This window comes from Cebus imitator, unplaced genomic scaffold (genome assembly GCF_001604975.1).
Source record: "Cebus imitator isolate Cc_AM_T3 unplaced genomic scaffold, Cebus_imitator-1.0 Scaffold170, whole genome shotgun sequence".
NCBI lineage: Eukaryota > Metazoa > Chordata > Mammalia > Primates > Cebidae > Cebus > Cebus imitator.
Window position 1 is genome coordinate 798,541 of NW_016107485.1, and position 5,179 is coordinate 803,719.

Below are 5,179 nucleotides of genomic sequence, written 5' to 3' on the forward strand. Positions count from 1 at the left end.
AAAAAAATTTTAAGGAACTTACACTACTAATATTTTTATAGTTACAATAATCAAGAAACTATGATATTGATATAAAGATAGACAAATAGAACATTGGAACACAATAAAGGGTCCAATAATAGGCCAACACATACATGGTCAGCTGATTTTCAACAAAAATACCACAATCATTTGTTATGAATTGAATATTTGTGCTTTCCCATCACATGAGGACACCATGAGAAGATTGCCATCTGAACCAGGAAGCAGGCCCTCACCAGGCACGAGATTTGCCAGCACCTTGATCTTGGACTTCCCAGCCTCCAGAACTATGAGAAATAAGTTTCCATTGTTTTAGCCACACAGTCTATGGTATTTTGGTATGGCAGCTCAAGCTAACAAATACAATCTCAAAATAAATAGGCTGAAAGAAACCAGAAGACAGAAAGTATGTACTGTATGATTCTGTTTACATAAAACTCCAGAAAATAAATAGTAAGAGAAGGCTGAGTCTAGATGGCCTGGGGTTGAATAGGGGTTGGGATGATGTACTGGAAAGATATACAGAAAGAATTAACAAGAAGCACAAGGAATCGGGACACAAGGGAACGCTGGGGAGCGGTGCACATGTTCTTTATCTTGATTGTGATGATGATTTCACATTTGTATGACCATGTCAAAAATGATCAGATTGGACCTTGCAAACATATGCAATTTATTATATGCAAGTGTACCCCAGAAAAGGAGTTTTTAAGAAGGGCCAAACAAAAACAGAGATAAATGTTGAAAAATAATCACTCTGTACTACACAGAATATAATTTTTTACTTTCTCTTAATTATAGAGGGCAAACTTTCTCAAGCCTGCAAGGGTAACATTTTATGAGATTATATTTTCTTTAAGTATCATATTTTATTGCAATAAACTGATCTATGTCATACATAACTTAACTCCAGGAAACCTGTCCATTATTCAGCATTTCTCAGTCTGGCCTAAGAGTGGCAGTGTTTAAAAAAAAAAAAAAAGGTATTTGAGTAATTTTGTGCAGTGCTGAACAAATAGGAATCTAGATATGGCTTCTGATTGGTGCAATCTCCTGCACCAATGAGTAAAGTAACTTCTGCTGGGGAAGCCCATTCAGTAAAATTTGATTTAGCTGTGTTTTCTAGGTAGCTAAGGGATGGAGACTGTTCTGCAAGTACTCCTAGGGATATTGGGGTTCCAAGCAGCCTGTGAGTATGTGGCTAGTCTGGGAGAGTTGTGAGATGATGACAGCATCCTGATGGCAAGAACTGAGTTATCTTCTGTCCTGGGAAGGCCCTTTTGAGAGCCAGATATGTGTTGGAAACAAAAAGGGCAATACTTTGTTTTGATGTGATGATTCTGCTGCCTAGGGGGTGTTGGGAGGGGGAGAGAAACATCATCCCTACTATGACCATGAAAATCTTATGAGGGTCTTCTGTATTTTCTTTACATTGTCTTTTTGAACAGGGATCAGTAGCCAAGAACTGGAACAGAGTCCTCAGTCCTTGATCATCCAAGAGGGAAAGAATATCACCATAAATTGCAGGTCATCAAAGGCACTATATGCCTTACACTGGTACAAGCAAAAGTATGGTGAAGGTCTTATCTTCTTGATGATGCTACAGAAAGGTGGGGAAGAGAAAACTCATGAAAAAATAACGGCCAAGTTGGATGAGAAAAAGCAGCAAAGTTCCCTGCATATCACAGCCTCCCAGCCAAGCCACACAGGCATCTACCTCTGTGCAGCAGATGCACAGTGATCTTCAGGCCTCTATCAGCTGTTTCCAAACCTGCAGCTGGGCCACAGATGCTCTCCTGACATAGGGCTCCTGAGATGTGGCTGGGACCTTTGCCAAGACAAGAAGACTGAGAACATTGCAATTGTCTTATTGAAAAAAAAAAAAATGGGGAGGAGGGTAGGAATCATACAAGGGGGAGCTATATCATTAATCCCAAATTTAATTTGACTTTATTATCTGGTAGTTATGTTACTTTTTAGTAGGTAGAACATCTAACTGGAATGAGAATAGCATGAATTTCAGTGATTTATGCAAGAACTGTGCATGAATATTGTGTCCCTGTTGTGCCAAGGAACTTCTTTCCCTTTGCTATTTATCCACCCTGTAAATAAAAAGAAATTGTACATTGTTTGTTAAATTCTTTATCACATATTAACATTGTACCAAGAGTATGAAAATATCCATGCTGCAGAGTCAGAGGCAACACTTTTTCTAAGTTTGTAGTGTAGATATTTAAAAAAAGACAAATGTTTAGATAGATAAATAGGAGATTGATAGATTATAGGTAGCTAGATTATTAGACACAGACTACATACATACATACATACATACATACATACATACATATATGGACAGTAGGTAGATTAGATAGCTAGGGGGGGAGAGAGAGAGAGAGCTAGAGAGAAGGGAATATATTGAGAAATATCTAATTCAGTCTTAGACTGGCCTCCACTTCTCTTCTCACTGTGCTTTTGTTCATATTCTGTTCTCAGTATTTTTCTGGTAACTGCAAATTATCAGCTTAAAGAAATGTTCCCCAGTTGCCCCAGTATGAAATGGTCAAGATTTTAACCTTCATCATCCACTCCACATCAGAATAGTGCTGGCCTAAAGTGGGTGTTTAAAAGTATTAAACTGATACTGAATAACTGAAAAGATTATAGGTCAGAGAGAAATAATTCACACATTTCTTAAAAGCTGCTTCTTAAAAGCTGTATGATGTTGACCAATAATTTTAACTTTCCAAGTCTCTATTTCCCTTCTGTAAAGTTGATACAATCATATTATTTTATTCATAAGGTTCTTATTAGGATGAAGTAAGGTTATAGATTATATACATTAAGTATACGGTATATTGTAAGCCCTCAATATTTGAAATACTATTTTTACTATTAATCAAACAATAATCACAAGTCAAAATTCTTGGGTGAAAGTAGGGAGATTGATCAACATGATATGGCTCCAACCTAACTAGGAGGTTGTTCTATTCTTTAAACTTAAAAAAGAAAGGAGGAATATAATGGTCTCCCATCCTCAGAAATGGCCTAGTGTCCTGGTTTCAAAAGAAATTGCATGCAAAATGTGTCGTTTGTGTTGGCCAAAGTCAGGGAAGATTTTTAAACATCAAATAGAGTTAGACAATTTTCTGTTTTTAAAAAATGCGGCCTATACCACCCACTGGGTGAAACGTTTGCTAAAATAACCAGAAAAGGGAGAAGTCCATGAAAGAAAATGTTTGGCAGCTTTTCCTAAAAAGGAAAAACAAAAGCATTTAAGAGAAAATCTGCGGAATTTATTAACAGTATATTTTATCTAAAGGAAATTCCACAGGTGGATGGAAAGGATGAAGACCTGGATTATACTGCACCTACCACCTGTGTGGTTGTGCTCAAAGAACAGAATGTCTTTGGACTGGTTTCTAAGTTTCAAAATAAAGATGATGTATTCTCCATTAGTCTCACTGTATTTTATTAACTGAAACACCACATGTGAAACAGAAGACTCTAATGCAAATGTAAAGAGATTTGTTACTAAAACCTTAGGTCAAGCTTTGGATGTTCTCTAAAGGGCAATGGCAGAAATGAGAATCGAGAAGATGATCTATCCTCAGTGAGTTGTAGGACTTAGAGAAAGCCTCAAGGGCTGCCATGTGTTTTATCATGCCCTGAGAAATAGGTTTACAAATATTAGCACCTTCTTACTGTGCTGGCTAATTCATTCTGATACCTCCAGCAGTTTGTGTAGGGTGGGAGTGTAGGGGGGAAACAAAGGGTTTTCCACTTTCAACAACCACATGCCTCACCTGTTCTTGCTGCCTGCAAGCTGTGGCCACATCCAGTTGACTTTCACCTCCCAAATAGTTTCAAGAGAAGCAAATCCTATTCAACAGCTTTTGCGGCAGAGCTTATCCTGCAGACTTTTGTAAAACTTGTTTTATCATATCGTCTTTGATAAAAGTTCTGAACCCGGGGCTGGTTGTAGCAGAATTTGGGCATATGAGAATTCTGCCTTTAGTTTTTTGCAATTCCTGCACTGTTGCCTCCCACCTATTCTAGTGCTCCTGTTTTTTACCCAGCCCCTAGTGGTATCCTGTGACCTTTTAATACTCTGTTAGCCTGCCCAAAGCCTGATATTTCTAGTCACTAAATTGCTTTCCAGAATATTCTCCCACATGATTGAGTCCATATATATCTCTCCACTCAATCTCTAAAATAAACTGGTTTATAGCCTAACTTACATCTCAAAATAATGTTCTAGGTTAGGCCTCCCTGGACTGTTTGTATTTGAAAAAGAGATTTTAGAGGAGATTCCAAGAAACTCTCCTCAAATGATATATTCTCAGTTATAGTGACAGTAGGATAGAAAAGATGTTTTTATCATAAAATACCGTTCCCCACACTTTTCAGCCATAGTAAACTGATTTTCAGAGATGTTAAAACTTGTTCAAAGTCATGCAATTAAGAAGTGGCAGAGACGTGGTATTTTTTTGTGATAGAATTCTTTCCTTTTCCCTGTCCCTTGAAGGGTCTACATTTAGTCATTTCTTTAAATTATTTTCAGTTTCTTTCCCTTCTTCCTCACAAAGGGCACTAAAGGTTGTGGTAATGTAGGATCATTTGAATCATGTTATGATCTTCCTAACATGAATGACTCTTGGCTTTTCCAGTTAGCAGGTAGTGGTCCATTATGCTGTGTTTATATTTTCTGCATGTATGATGATATAAAGAAAGTAACCAAAAGACTGTTACTTACTTGCCCCATGACTCCTGTTACATAGCCTTTGAACCTCAGTTTCTCATAGAAAAATGAAGAAAATAGTATCTGCCATTCTACTGCTTTCTACTGTTTTAAATGTAAATGTATATTATTCTTTAAATGTTATGTATTATGTCCATTTATTACAAATTGTTATGTAAATGACATCTATCTGATAACAGACACAACATATTTTTCTGTTAACTGCATATGCAGTAAAAATACAGTATAGAAGATATTAAAATGACCTATGTATCTATTTTTGTATCAGTGCCATGCTGTTTGGGTTACTATAGCCTTGTAGTATAGTTTGGAATCAGGTGATGTGAAACATCCATCTTCGTTCTTTTTGCTTAGGATTGCTTTTGCTATTTAGGTTTTTTGTCCCATATTAATTTTAGA